Source organism: Squalius cephalus (assembly GCF_949319135.1).
Source record: "Squalius cephalus genome assembly, chromosome: 4".
In the NCBI taxonomy this organism is placed as follows: Eukaryota; Metazoa; Chordata; class Actinopteri; order Cypriniformes; family Leuciscidae; genus Squalius; species Squalius cephalus.
In genome coordinates, this window is record NC_137125.1 from 1,004,637 (window position 1) to 1,020,998 (window position 16,362).

The following is a 16,362-nucleotide window of genomic DNA, read 5'->3' on the forward strand; positions in this document are numbered from 1 at the left end:
TTATCATGGAAACCAAACAGTACATCTTTCCACAACAAAGAAAGATCAGCAACAAGTTTAACAGCAATGTATCGGGACAGATCTTTCCAGAAAGTGATGGTGTAGGGACATTGCCAGAACAGGTGTACCATTGTTTCTGGACATGTTCCACATAAAGAACAGTTAACACATATGTCAAGCTTAAAACTAAGAAGATCATGCTTAGCAGGATAATACCCATGTATGATTTTGAAAGAGACTTCTCTTACTTTATTCGTAAGGAGGTATTTGTAAGGAAGGTTCCATGTATTCCCCCAATTCAGGTTGTCAACAAAGTTAGACCAATAGGGAACAACATTAGGGGTGCTGGTGATATCTCTCTGGTTAAAGAGCGAATATTACGATTATGTAACGCAAAGAAGAGGGTCAGATTACCAGCTCTCTCTCTATATATATTTAAAATTACTGAAATTACCAACAAACGGACTCTGTCCTTCTTGAACTGTCTACAAACAACAGATGGCATCTATCAGCTCAAGTAACTCATTGATGGCTGTCTATAGACACCTCTTTTATGAGTTTACACGGGAAGCCACGAGCGCAAGGCGCCACAATGTCTGAGATTACGCAGATCCCCTAGGGATATTCTCGGACACTGATTTATACGTCAGAAAACAACAAGACTTTGTCCGGCCAGATGTGCTGGCTAATGATCTCATCAAACCAAACACACACACACATAGGCAAGAGAGCAAAAGTTCAGCGGCAACATGAACTCTCAGTCCTGGTCACACACACGCACACACACACAGAAACACACATTTATCCTACCACGCGTGATCAAAATCATTTGGTACAATGTTTAAAATGTATTTTCTTGATGTGTGCATGATCCCTTGTCCCAAATATTATGCCTATATAACTTTATTGGTTTGTAATCAATGTGATGTGACTATAATCGTGTATTTGTGTGTAATTATGTCATAGTAGTGCCATTCATGGTATCATCTTGTTCCAGATATCCCAACGGTCTCGAATGTTTAACGCAACATATCAGAGGATGCATTGTTTTATTAATACCAGTGATATTAATGTTACGAACGAATCTATCGTTCCAATTTCTAAGAGGAAGGGGGGTATAGATCTCGAAACGTCAGGAGGTGTGCCGATCCGTTGTTAAAGACGGTTGGCCCACGTCCGTGAGAGGGCGTGAGTTTTGGCCCCTTCAAAATATCATGCTTCCCTTCTCTCTCGCTCTTATCTCTTCTCCTCTCATCGATCCCGCTGATCTCTCCTCTTCTTCCTCCGGTCCCTGGACCTCCTCCTCCTTCTCCACGTGCAGCGCTGCTCCAGCTGAACGGGCCTGGACTTGGCCTCTGGGACACATGGCCCGCGTCATGTAAAAGCCTGCCGTCGCTGCAACAAAGACTTTAAACCTCTTCCATCCCGGGAGATGAATATTATTTTCCGGTAACGTTAAATTCAAGTGAGCCTTTACATCGTCTTGCGAAACGACCCAGAAGACGAAGCCAGACGCAAACCAGCCGGACACGCGCACGCGCGCGTCCCCTTTTCCAGCATCGCACTGAAAGAGTACAACAGCTCGCAAGTACTATCTATCAACCTAAAAGTTGATTTCCTGGTCTCTCTCTCTTAGGTCTGCGAATTAAGTTACCCTTCTTCCTCTTCTCTTCTCTTTTTTCCCTTTTTCTTTCTTTCATTTCATGTTACTTCTGATCACGTATTTTTATTGTTTGGTTATCTGTTTGTTTGTTTATTGTGTGCATTTTTACGTACGTTTATGTTCGTAGATCATATAATCATAGTTTTGCATTTATTAAAATTCATAAATACTTTTCACTGCCTCTGTGTTTGAAAAATCCACCTTTTAAGTCAATGAATCTAAAAAGATCTTAAGCTACAAGCTCGATATTAGACTACATTCAGACTATGTTAGACTACGTTTTAGATCTGGTGTTGTCACATGGTTTTCCCGTAACAAATCTGAGAGTAGTTGATGCTGCTATCTCAGACCATATGCCAATTGTGTTTGAATCTGCTTGTGTTGTTCCCACCTCAACTCGCTCAAAGTCTTTGAACTACTCTCGTTTTATCCAACCTTCTACTGCCAGCTTATTTTCTGAGTACTATCAGGCCAACCTTGCGAATGTCATTCCATTTGACGAATTAAATACTGAAGAGATGGTGGAGGTTTTTACTAAAGCCTGCTCCATTTCTTTAGACGTTGTTGCCCCCCTTAAGCCCAGGAAAGCTAAGGGAAAGGGCCCCTCACAGCCTTGGTTAAATGATTTTACTCGCTCTCTTAGACAAGAGTGTCGTAAGGCAGAGCGTAAGTGGAAGAAAGATAAACTTCAAATTTCATATGAATGTTTAACTGCATGCTTAATCACTTACCAAAAATCAGTGAAAGAGGAAAAATCCAAATTCCTCTCAAAACTCATCACAGAAAATGCAAACCGGCCGAGAATGCTGTTTAAGACAATTGATTCTGTGCTAAAACCATTACCAGCCCCTACTCTTGTTCTATCTCGAGAAACATGTGAGAACTTTTCACAGTTTTTTAATGAAAAAGTTTTGACGATCAAGGGTTCCATTAAGCCAGTAATATATACTCCACCTCTGACCTGCTCACCAATCGATTCACTAACGTGTTTTCACCCTGTTTCCTCTTCTCAGCTGGCTGATATTGTTTCTAGGGCAAAATGTTCCAGTTGTGAGTCTGATGTTGTTCCTACTCGTCTCTTTAAGGAAGTGTTCGAAACTTTGTGCCCAGCTGTAACAGATATTATTAATAGTTCTCTAGCGACCGGAATTGTCCCTGCTAGTTTTAAACATGCTGTAGTTCACCCTCTGCTTAAGAAACCCCATTTGGATCCATCTCTCCTCAATAATTTTAGACCTATATCTAAGTTGCCTTTTATTTCTAAACTTTTAGAGAGAGTTGTGCATAGCCAGTTGAATGCCTATCTCAGTACATCCAATATTTCTGATACTTTTCAGTCTGGTTTTAGATCTATGCACAGTACAGAAACTGCTTTGTTGAAGGTCAACAATGACCTTTTGCAAATCCTCGACACCGGATCGCACGCAGTGCTTGTCTTATTAGATTTAAGTGCTGCTTTTGATACGATCGACCATAGTATCTTGCTGCATCGTTTGGAAAAAGTGGTGGGCATTCAGGGTGTTGCCTTGCAGTGGTTAGCCTCGTATCTCAAAGACAGAACCTTCTCAGTAAATATGGGGAAATTTACTTCTACATCTGTTCCCCTCCTTTGTGGTGTGCCCCAAGGGTCCATTTTAAGCCCGCTCCTCTTTTCACTCTATATGTTGCCACTGGGTGCCATTTTTGAGAAACATAGGATATCCTATCACTGTTACGCTGACGATACACAGTTTTATCTACCGGCAAAAACTGATATGTCTTATCCCCTGGAAGCACTGTGTGACTGTTTTGAGGAGATCAAATGTTGGATGGCAAATAATTTCTTACAATTAAATGAAAGTAAGAGCGAAATTTTGACTTTAGGCCCCTCTAGCTTCTCATCTACTTCTAATTCTGGTTCGATCCCTGTCAGTGCTCGACCTCATGTAAGGAATCTCGGATTTACATTTGATTCGGCACTTAACTTTGATAAACAAGTCAGCTCAGTGGTAAAAGGCAGTTTCTTTCACTTGAGATCGATTGCAAAGGTAAAACATTTCTTGTCTCAGAAAGATTTAGAGATTGTAATCCACGCCTTCATTACATCACGGCTGGACTACTGTAATTCCCTGTACTGTGGTCTGCCTCAAACTACAATCTCTCGCCTGCAAATTGTTCAAAAGGCTGCAGCGAGACTTCTGACCGGTACAAAAAAGAGAGATCACATTTCACCTATCCTAGAAACTTTACATTGGCTTCCGGTGAAGTTCAGAATCGATTTTAAAATAGCAGTTTTTGTTTACAAGGCGTTATCCGGTGTTGCACCAAAATACCTATCTGACCTTCTTACTCTGTACACTCCCCAAAGAACTCTCAGGTCTTGTAATCAGCTTCTTTTAACTGTCCCGCGCTTTCGCTGCAAAACCAAGGGTGGTCGGGCCTTCTCTGCTGCGGCACCTAAACTCTGGAACAGTTTGCCCTTCGCTGTGAGGTCTGCCCCGTCATTATCCAGTTTTAAATCGGCTCTTAAAACTTATTTATTCTCTCTGGCTTTTAATTAAGTCTATTTTGATTGATTTTATATGATCTATTAAATGGATTATATTGGGTGTAATCGTGTCTATAATTGTATTTTGTCTTGTCTATTCTAATGCTTTTTATTTGCACACTGTAGCTCTGTACAGCACTTTGGCGCAACTCTGTTGTTTTTAAATGTGCTATAGAAATAAAATTTGACTTGACTTGACTTGACTTGAGTTTTAATTAATAAACTCAGAAGGGTTTGATGTCCGTGGCCAGGAGATCAAACTTTCTTGGAGTTTGTAAAGAGATAACCCTTCTTAACTGTGATAATCTCACCTTTATTCGCTGGACGAATAACGATTAGATCAGTTACAGAACCAGTTAATCTCTATAATTGATAAAATAAATGTACATGCGACTTATGAATTATGACCATGAGTCATAATTATTAATATTTCCAAAATTCCCTATATTCTTGAGCTAATTCAAATTTACCCCGAGTCGCAAACGCTACAATTATTATTCCTCGTTGTGGTTGCGAAACAAATATTACCAACTGAGGTCAACTTAGGGTCCAAATCTGGTAGGCAATCTGGTTTTCCAGCCCCTTTTAAGAGAGTTAAAATACCAGATGGGATGGCATCCATAACAATTGCAAACTCTCTTGGGGTGATTGGAATGCCAAAAGTGTGAAGGAATTCAGAATAATTCAGCAATGATCCATTATCATTTAATAGTTGGGATAATAGAATTATGTTATTATTGAACCAAGTTTTATAAAATAAGGATTTGTTCTTGAATTTCCGGTTAGAAATGTGTCCGAGTGCGGTCCGCCTGACTCTGATGACAACTTTATAATTTATCCGATTTTTGTAGTCGGTTTTTACTCATCTCAGTATAGCAATAGAGTTTGGTAAAAGCTGTTCATTTATTCACACACAGAAACGCGGTTCATATTTAAACAGTCTTTTTGCATGTACAGACACTATTGCGATTAGAACAAAGCAAATATAGAACTGACCTATTCCTCAGCTGGATCCGCTGCTCCTCGAAATGAAACTACCAGCACTTCTGAGGTAAATTTTCCAGGATTATTATTAAGATAGTATTATTCCTCACAGCGACGTAAAGTACATGACTCTGAAAGTGAACTCGCGGCGTGTGTTATCCAGCTGATGTGGGCGTTCACAGGTTTGCATGGATCGCCTCAGATCATTTGCGTTTGAATAGCGCGCGCTCTCCGTGGGCGGGGTCACATTAAAACATAATGAGCTGAAAGAGAACGACTGACATCTCTCTCTTTTCATACATATTACATAAACTGAGAATATTTGTTTTTTATAAAAATTACTTCATTTAAAAGAAGAGAATTCAAGCTTCATGCCTGTGTCTGTATGCCTGTTTGACTGAGTATTCGCTGAGTTACAGTTCATTTTCGGACTTCATCATGTTTATTTTTCTTTATTTGGCAAAAAGCACAACACTTTGTTTTTATTGTGAGTATACACACAAAAAAATACACACTTAACAGGATCGGTTGATGTATGACACTTGTATGTAAGATCAAAGTCAACAGAATATTTTGAGTCTCTTTTGCACTGATAAGAAAAAAAACGAGCAGATCACGCCGGCGTGATTGCCGAAATCAGGGGGTTAAGAAGTATATCGTCGCTGGGGATGACACCGGAATGTGACTGAAGATTTTTCCCTCTACTATATAAACCCGGTGGGAAGTCTATAGCTTAGTTACCTTTTGTGATGCAGTTATGTTCAATTCGTGATTTTGTCTTGCGGTGTGTGGCTAAGATGCTAGGGAGGGTTTGCTTTATTGCCCAAAGACTATAGTACTGACATGCCCATCTGGTATCTGACAGACGTTTTAATTCCACAGCTCTTTTAGTGGGCTCAAGTTCTGTTTGTTTCTCCATGAACGTAGCTGAACTGTGGCAAAGCAGTCAGCAACTGGTTTTACATTATGGACAAAGTCAACTAAAACCAAGTTTAATCTGTGTGCATGGCAGTGGATGTACACTGCATGTGGGACTTCTCTGCGAAATTTTTCCTGAACTGACATTTTTTTTTCTTTTTTTTCAGAATGTTTTTTCCTGAACTGACATTACAGATGCCCCGTCGTAACATTGTCCAACGCATGCATTTTTGTCTATACTGAATTTAGCCAATGCCCCTTTCACTGTCACAAGTAAAGACTCTGCATCCAAACCATCAGTTGGAACAAAATCAAGAAACTCTTCATGAATGTCATAATTGTGTATGTAGCGCAGAACAATAGATATCTGCTCTTTTTTGTCTGTAGATATAGATATCTGCAATAGATATCTGCTCTGTCCTGTTTTCTTTAACAATTTTCTTATGTCCATCGTCATGAAGCTGCGTCAAAATCCTCGATCCGTTTTTCTCTCTCTCCTTAAATTCACACCACCCTTCCATTGCCACTTTGTGAAAAGCGCTGGTGTTATGTTGCGCCAGTTTCTCTCCTCCTTTTCTCCAGTTTTTAAACCCTTCCTGGGTAAGGCACTTTTCTGAGTGACCACCAGATCCATGCACACTGTGAAAAAATTACGACAGGCAAAACAAAAAGCCGCGTCTTTTGACACAGAATATTCAAGCCACTGGTACTGTTTGAACCACGAGTAACTAAAACCCCTGGATGCTAGCTGCCCCTGCAATCCAAAAGAACGACGCGGGTATGATTTTAGTTGAGGCTGTCTTGGTTTCTCGGCTGGGCCATGGCTTAAATCCCCCGTTAAATCCACTCCGTCGTCAGGATTCCCACCATCCGTGCCCGCTGTAGCGCTCGATGAGGCGCCATTTCTTTCCATCTGCTCACCTGTCTCCTCTGCCTCGGGGGCTGCGAGTTGCTCCGGTTGCACCTCCTCATCCTCCAACTCCTCTGTGTCCTCTGTTTCTAGGATCAAGCAGGGCTCGCCCTCCACTGCAACGGGTATATTTTCACTCCTATTGCTATAATTTCCGTCTGCTCTCAATTTTTTTTGAGGTATGACAAAGCGATCCATTTTTAGCTTCAAGCTATAGCTGTAGCGTAGCAGCTTTTGTGGGCTCACGGCAGCGGCTTGAACGCAATGACGCAAGGCGCAGCGACGTTCATGGGGCGTCGCAGTGATTCTTATGTTTATATTTTTTTTATATATGTTGAATAAATTAATTATTATTGTTCTGCATAGTTTGAAGAGAAACATTTTTAAATCTTTATCCCAGATATATATTTTTTTTAATCAGGAAGGGGGTGGGGGGTCAAATGGGGGGTCAAGGCGTTTTTTTTGGGAGGGTCTTGAGACCCCCCAAGACCCCCCCTGGCGCCGCCGGTGTTAACAACCTTCCGCTTGCCTCACCTGTCGTACAGAACCACATATTTACTCCTATGACAGATGCAGCGTTTGATATACGGTTAAAAAATGGCATTAGGTCATTGCATGACTTGTATTTGAATGACACATTTGCCTCCTTCAAACAGTTAGTCCAAAAATGTGCTATTCCTAATACACACTTTTTTAGGTATAGAAGCTTTGTGTCATCAAATTCAAGCTGCTTCCCTCGTTGTCCCGCTCCATCTCTCATTGATTCTATTCTTGAGTACAGGTGTGGAGTAAAACAATCCATAAGTAAAGTCTATGGACTACTCAATCTACACAATCTGACTGCCTTAGAATCTTTAAAACAAAAATGGGAAAAATAAATTGAGGATCAAATATGAGACGATGTTTGGCAGGAAGCAATTCGGAGAATACACTCATCCTCTATAAGTCTCAGGCACACGATTGTCCAGTTTAAAATTGTACATCGTCTCCATTGGTCTAAGGACAGATTGGCTAAATTTAAAAGTGATGTAGACCCTACTTGTGATCGATGTAAACAAGCTCCTGCTACTTTATATCACATGTTTTGATCATGTCCGAAATTGCTAGAATACTGGGGCCCAATTTTTGAGACCTTTTCTAAAATGTTTGGTAAATGTATCGCTCCAGCCATGTCGACAGCAATATTTGGAGTTGTTAGTCAAGATAATAATCTAAGCAGATCCCAGTCTGATGTTATTGCTTTCTGTTCACTTCTTGCCAGAAGGCTAATTTTGTACAAATGTAAAGACTCTTCACCTCCAACATATGGACATTGGATTAAAGACGTGATGTATAACATACAATTGGAAAAGCTACGATGTTCTATAAATGGGTCAAATAAGAGATTTTTTATCACTTGGCAACCTTTGCTGACCTTTGTGGAAAACACTTCTGCTAAAGAATTATTCTGCATGTACATGTGTGTATATTATTATTATTATTATTGTGCTTTTATTTATTATTTTGTATTTATTTATTTTAAATTATTATTTTTTATTTTCTCTGGTCTGACTGTTACATGGGGTTGGGTGGTGGGGGGGGGGGGTGTATAATGTATATTTTTCATAATCATTTAGTTAAATTAAAAATAAACATTGAGAAAAAAAATACTCAACAGATGTTTACTTCATCCCAATTACAAGCAATATAAACAGCATATATGGTTAATATTACCTCTTTAGCTTTGTTAGATCACATTTAGGAATTGCAACCTTGTGTGGGAACAGCAGGGGTAGAAACAAAACTCACTTTTGGACTCACACTCTCTCACACTTACAATGTTTTTTAAACTGTTTTGAGGACACAGATGTGCCTGGTGGCGCTATGGACACGTGACCAAGTCCAATCGAACAGCTGCGGCCCAATTGCTATGCCCACAAGACTTGAGGTCGATAGGGGCAAAAATAAGGGTGGTGCACTACCATATCTCGGCGCCTGGTGGTGCTAGAGAGACGAGACCGACTCCATTCGACTGCGCGTGGCCCAGTTAGTACACGTACCCAGTTAGTTACACAAAACAAAAAACAAACACACAAAAAACAAACACAAGTCCCATAGCTTCCCATCGTACTTTTGCCCATAGCTCTGCCCCAAAAGCTCAGAACGACATAAGTATTGTGTCAGGTTAAGGGCCTCACCAAGGCTGCGTCCGAAACCGCATACTCAATGAGTAAGTACTAATTTCAAATAGTACTTACTTAACGAGCGCTAAAAGAGTAGGTACTTTATAGCCAGATCTCGTTGAGTATGAATGCGAACCGGACATCTGCCATGTTGACGTTATCATGTGACCTACGACGCGTTATCACCATGGTTATCACACGCGAAACAACTTAAAAGTTTTGAACGACACGTTTAATTCATCTATCCGTAAATATCTTGATATTGATTAAACTTGTTCATTTTGTGGTCTTTTTTGAAGAAACTGCTGCCCATTTATTTATTTTTTAAATGTATTATAATTAACTATTTAAGAAAATATATATTAAGATATTCAACCTTGTAGGTTCTTTTTTCCTGTGTAAATACTCTCATATTATGTATGCAAACCCATGATATATATATATATATAGGCTATATACCTTATAACATCAGTAACTCGACAGCCCTACCTAGAATGGTTTTCCTCAGCGTTTGTAATGTCTGCACAAAGGGCAGCTGTGCGAAAATTCACCTTTGGAGAAAACTGTTGATTTTATATTATTACCCCAGAATTAATTGCATTGCTATCCCACCCCAAAATATACAATAATAACAATGATAAATGCTGACCAATACTTAATTATATTACTTTTTAATGAAAATGATATAATTCAATAAAACAAAATGTAATGTATGTCATATGACATAGCTATGCATAATTGAATACACTCTAGATGTGTATATAGTGAACATATCTACATTTTCATTCAAACAATTAAATAAAGCATTAATTAAATTATTATATTTTATTTACCTGACAACAATGAGAAATATTAATAAATTAATAAAAGAATGAATGAAAGTCACCATCACACAATAAACAAATGCATACAAGTCAACACATGAAACAAAGCTTTATTCAAACTACAATCATGTATGTATGTAGGCTACAGGCGCTGAACCCCACATCCTTCTGCCATCTCAACACAGCGGTTCCCATTCTGCGGCTCTGATGAATCAGCTGACCGCCAGAGGTGAGCCGTGCTTTCATGCCGGAGGTTGTTGCGTGATGTGTTGTGCTTCACAATCTGAGGCAATAAGGGCAGATGGAGTGATGGAGGGTCTCATAAGGACAGGTGGAGGGTCTCATAAGGGCAGGTGGAGTGATGGAGGGTCTCAAGAATAGGTGCAGTGATGGAGGGTCTCGTAAGGGCTGGTGGAGTGATGGAGGGTCTCAAGAACAGGTGGAGTGATGGAGGGTCTCGTAAGGGCAGGTGGAGTGATGGAGGGTCTCAAGAACAGGTGGAGTGATGGAGGGTCTCGTAAGGGCAGGTGGAGTGATGGAGGGTCTCGTAAGGGCTAGTGGAGTGATGGAGGGTCTCGTAAGGGGTGCAGTGATGGAGGGTCTCGTAAGGGCTGGTGCAGTGATGGAGGGTCTCGTAAGGGCTGGTGGAGTGATGGAGGGTCTCGTAAGGGCAGGTGGAGTGATGGAGGGTCTCAAGAACAGGTGGAGTGATGGAGGGTCTCGTAAGGGCAGGTGGAGTGATGGAGGGTCTCAAGAACAGGTGGAGTGATGGAGGGTCTCGTAAGGGCAGGTGGAGTGATGGAGGGACTAGTAAGGGCAGGTGGAGTGATGGAGGGTCTCGTAAGGGCAGGTGCAGTGATGGAGGGTCTCGTAAGGGCTGGTGCAGTGATGGAGGGTCTCAAGAACAGGTGGAGTGATGGTGGGTCTCGTAAGGGCAGGTGGAGTGATGGAGGGTCTCAAGAACAGGTGGAGTGATGGAGGGTCTCGTAAGGGCAGGTGGAGTGATGGAGGGTCTCGTAAGGGCTAGTGGAGTGATGGAGGGTCTCGTAAGGGGTGCAGTGATGGAGGGTCTCGTAAGGGCTGGTGCAGTGATGGAGGGTCTCGTAAGGGCTGGTGGAGTGATGGAGGGTCTCGTAAGGGCAGGTGGAGTGATGGAGGGTCTCAAGAACAGGTGGAGTGATGGAGGGTCTCGTAAGGGCAGGTGGAGTGATGGAGGGTCTCAAGAACAGGTGGAGTGATGGAGGGTCTCGTAAGGGCAGGTGGAGTGATGGAGGGTCTCAAGAACAGGTGGAGTGATGGAGGGTCTCGTAAGGGCAGGTGGAGTGATGGAGGGTCTCGTAAGGGCTAGTGGAGTGATGGAGGGTCTCGTAAGGGGTGCAGTGATGGAGGGTCTCGTAAGGGCTGGTGCAGTGATGGAGGGTCTCGTAAGGGCTGGTGGAGTGATGGAGGGTCTCGTAAGGGCAGGTGGAGTGATGGAGGGTCTCGTAAGGGCAGGTGGAGTGATGGAGGGTCTCGTAAGGGCAGGTGGAGTGATGGAGGGTCTCGTAAGAGCAGGTGGAGTGATGGAGGGTCTCGTAAGGGCAGGTGGAGTGATGGAGGGTCTCGTAAGGGCTGGTGCAGTGATGGAGGGTCTCGTAAGGGCTGGTGGAGTGATGGAGGGTCTCGTAAGGGCAGGTGGAGTGATGGAGGGTCTCGTAAGGGCTGGTGGAGTGATGGAGGGTCTCGTAAGGGCTGGTGGAGTGATGGAGGGTCTCGTAAGGGGTGCAGTGATGGAGGGTCTCGTAAGGGCAGGTGGAGTGATGGAGGGTCTCGTAAGGGCAGGTGGAGTGATGGAGGGTCTCGTAAGGGCTGGTGGAGTGATGGAGGGTCTCGTGAGGACAGGTGGAGTGATGGAGGGTCTCGTAAGGGCTGGTGGAGTGATGGAGGGTCTCGTAAGGGGTGCAGTGATGGAGGGTCTCGTAAGGGCAGGTGGAGTGATGGAGGGTCTCGTAAGGGCAGGTGGAGTGATGGAGGGTCTCGTAAGGGCTGGTGGAGTGATGGAGGGTCTCGTAAGGGGTGCAGTGATGGAGGGTCTCGTAAGGGCTGGTGCAGTGATGGAGGGTCTCAAGAACAGGTGGAGTGATGGAGGGTCTCGTAAGGGCTGGTGCAGTGATGGAGGGTCTCAAGAACAGGTGGAGTGATGGAGGGTCTCGTAAGGGCAGGTGGAGTGATGGAGGGTCTCGTAAGGGCAGGTGGAGTGATGGAGGGTCTCGTAAGGGCTACTGGAGGGATGGAGGGTCTCGTAAGGGCAGGTGGAGTGATGGAGGGTTTCGTCCATGGCACCATCTCCAGGATTCAGCTCTGGGCTCCTCATCCTCAGTGCTGACATTTCAGATCCTACAAAAATGCACAAACATAACACAAAAGCAGTCATTTTAACAGCACAATGTCATTTGATTTCAGTATTATTTAGAAGACAAAAACGCTTTTTTTCACAAATGCCGCCATCATCTTCCCTTGCAGGTCCTGCTCCACCACAAAAGATCTGCAGCAAATGCACAGAAATCAAGAATCAGAAAAGTGCTGTAATAGCTCTGTTTGATATTACAATAATTAAAATAAACTACAACTTAATATTGAAATAGTTGTTGTTATTCATTTCTGTAGTGTCACTCAAAGCCTTTGATGGCAGCATTCAGCTTCATGAGCCACTCTCCACCGGATAAACACACATCTGTTCATCTGTCTCTGTAACACCCAGACAAGATTCACATTACCATTTATGAACTCAACAACATTTACATGTTGAGGTTGTTTTAACTTTTTATTCAACATAAATGTTCCTCACTTTATCAACAGTAATGGACAAATAAAATAGATAACTTATGTTTATTACTTTATAGATTTGTTCTACATAATAGCACACATTCATCACTCAGATGTCTATTTCATGTTGTGATATTTCAAGATTTTCCTGTCAGATGTAAATAGATATTTAAAATAAGCATCTTTAAGATGTATATGGTTTATGTAAATCCACTTTAGAGACGTAACTTATGTGTCCTTACTGGAGCTCCCCTGTTAGCTAACGTTATACATAATAAAACGTGTTTTTACAGCAAAATCACAACTATACTATACTGTGTAACGTCTTTACACCTTCAACAATTCAACAGTTTACTCTACAGTTGTTCAACACTTGCAATTTTAACACAAGAAACCGTGTTTACTCACATTTGAAAGCACCCGCGTCGCTGATCTCTGCAATGTTTTATAATGACGTATCCTCTCGCGTGGCCTCCTGGGATAGAAGAGTAGCCATCGGTCGAGCACTCGAAAATCTAGCCGAAAGCAGTAAGCCATCCGGGAACTTCTCGCCTACTCTTTCATGAATACTGATGTTTCGAACGTACTGCTTCCGTCATGTACTGTTTTCACCTACTATATAGTAGGAAAGTAGGCATATTCGGACGCACTTAAGTCCGAATCTCGCGATAATTAGTACGTCATCCAGGTAATTCTCGCCTACTCTTTTGGATTCGTACATACTTTTTTGCTCGCCTACTCTTTTTCCCATACTAAATAGTAGGTAGTATGAAGTATTTCGAACGCAGCCCAAGACTTTCCAATGATACCTAGTTTATGTCGCTGACAGCTTCCTGGGCGGAGGTATATGTTCACTTCCGGTTAGATTTAGAGTGTCAATATCTCATGACCCCTACATCACAGAGGCATCAGAGGAAAGGTCTGAGAAAACCCTTTCGAATGATACCTAGTTTATGTTGCTGACAGCTTCCTGGGCGGAGCTATGGGATAAAATATATTCATGTTTCAAAAATGTATCTCGGTCTAGGAAGGTTCCAGCGGTACAACCAAGGTGTCATTGGAAAGCACTCCCAGAGACCTTTCCAATGACACCAATCACCTAGTTACCTAGTTTATGTCACTGACAGCTTCCTGGGCGGAGCTATATGTTCACAAAAAACACACATGTCCCACCCAACTCAAACACAAGTCCCAGCCCAAAAAAAACCACAAGTCCCACCCAAGTCAAACACAAGTCCCACACAAAACAAAAACCCCTAAAACCTAACCCAAACCACCCAAAACCAGGACCAAACCTCTCTTTCATTCCCCTAATCTTTGTATAAGTGTTTTATCCCCATTTATCCAGGCTTGGGACCGGCACTGACATTACACTGCTTTTTATTGCATGATCGAACCATTTGTTCATCTACTTGCGTTAGAAAAAAAAGGGAAAATAAAATAAAATACTTTCAAAAAACAACAAAAAAAATCTTCAGTTTGAGGTAGATTATTCTCCAAAACAGGAAATGTAAAATAATTTCAAAAACCTAACAAAAAATCTTCACTTTGAAGTAGATTGTTTAGCAAAAACGGAACCATTTGGAACATGAAAAAAAAAAGATGTGTGTGAATCACACATTTGACATCAGACGCTGGCGTTTTCTTTTGAACGCACTGAACGTTCGGACAGTGACGGAATTTTCTTTGCAGCGACTCAGGTACTCCTCATAGGCTCTGATGTGGCTCATATCACGGCTCACATTGATGTAGCCAGTCTCCAGGTCTGTCCACCTGGCATTCACGCTGGCAGGAACTGTGGATGGCTGGATCCTTTCGATCAACTCCTCTTCAGGTTCCTCATCAACCTCGAAGTCAGCCACTTCTCTTCTTTCCTGGGCTACAGGAGGACGTGGATGAGCCACAACTGGAGGCAGGACCAGCTTTGTAGGTAGTGAATCATGAAATCTCCAGACTGCAGGAGACTGCACCAAGAGAAGTTGGGACAGGATCCGCAACTCCTTCATGTGCCTCTGGGTTACGGGAAGCTGCCGCTCCAACTCTCCAAGTTTTTGGAAGGAAACAAAGCCACCATTGTGGATCATTCCAACAGAGCCCAGGAAGGCCAGCACCATCATTAGTCGGTCTTTTGGCAAACACTTTGGTAGCCTCTCAAGACACATCTCCATCCATGGCATCCCATGCTCCCGATACTTTACTTTACTAAGTTCCTTGAGTAGGAAAGATCCAACTCTTCAATCTTGGTGCACACATCTCCAAGGTAAGCTGCTGCGTGCGATGCAGCAGATGGAACTTGAGTAGGACGGTAGAGTTCGATGAAGTCCTTGAAGTTCCAGCGTGCCTTCTTGTTCCGGTTCTCATCCCAATACTTAATTTTTGGGAAGAACTTCAGCTTCGACAACCCGAACTCTAAACAACGGACTGGATTTAAGCTAAAGGACGTCACCATTTCCACGGCCCTGCCAAAGGTGTGTGGATAGCCGAACACTTTACTTTCGCAGACCTCCCTTGACAACTCACCAACCATCTGGCAGTCGGTCAAACGCCCGGTTGGACGGTCAGGCCCTTTCCAAGAGTCCATCGGAATCCGGTCATTCCTCTCATATAGGTTGGTCTGAGAGAAGGATCCTCACCAACTCTTCACCCACCACTTGTGGGCCGGCCAGAAGGCAATCTGACAGCGGAAAGAGGTGCAGAACTCTTAGCCTCTGGAGTTCCTCCTTAATCCATGTCTCCAGGGGAGGAGGACCTTCACCCTTACTTGCTGATCCGATCGGATTGAGGCCTAGAAATCCCCTCATGCGTGACAAGCTGTTGGAATTAGTGGAACAGACACCAAGGGGGGAGGCATACTGCCTCGATGTTGCACACATGGGCCATCCAAAAAAAAAAACCTCAACGGCCAGTTCCAGCTGGAAGGCCTTCTATGAACTTTCAAATCCACCGAGCCCCTTCTGGTTGTGGAGAAGATCGAAGAGTGTGCTACTCAGGTAGGTAGTAGGGGTGTGACGAGACGCTTACTCCACGAGACGAGACGAGACACGAGATTGGGTTCACGAGAACGAGACAAGACGAGATTTTTACACAATTTTTAAGAAATCCTTAATGATGAAATATATGAATGGAAAATAGTCTTTTATTCAACTGAAAATCACAAAATGCAAAACAAGTTAGGTGCATTTTGAAATCAACTTGTAATGAATGCTATTTTACTTCTATTTTAAAGAATTCTATGCAGTAAAGGACATGCAAACACAGCAAAATGTTTTGCTATAACCTCTACCGTCTGGCTTCTCCCCTGTACGATTTCACATGAGAAATCTAACTCCTTTCCACAAATCGAAAATAAAAAAAATAAAACAGTATAAATAAAATAAATATAAATAACTGAAATAACACTTTAAATGCAAACAGTAAGTGTGTATCCATAATCAAAGTACTGCTCTCTCAAAACTTCAAAACTTTTTCTTCAAGCATGAAAAAGAGATAAATTAACTACACAGAGCAGCCTAAGATTATGGTCATGTTCTTTTTCAAGAAAGCATGTCGACGATTTCTGGCAGCATTTG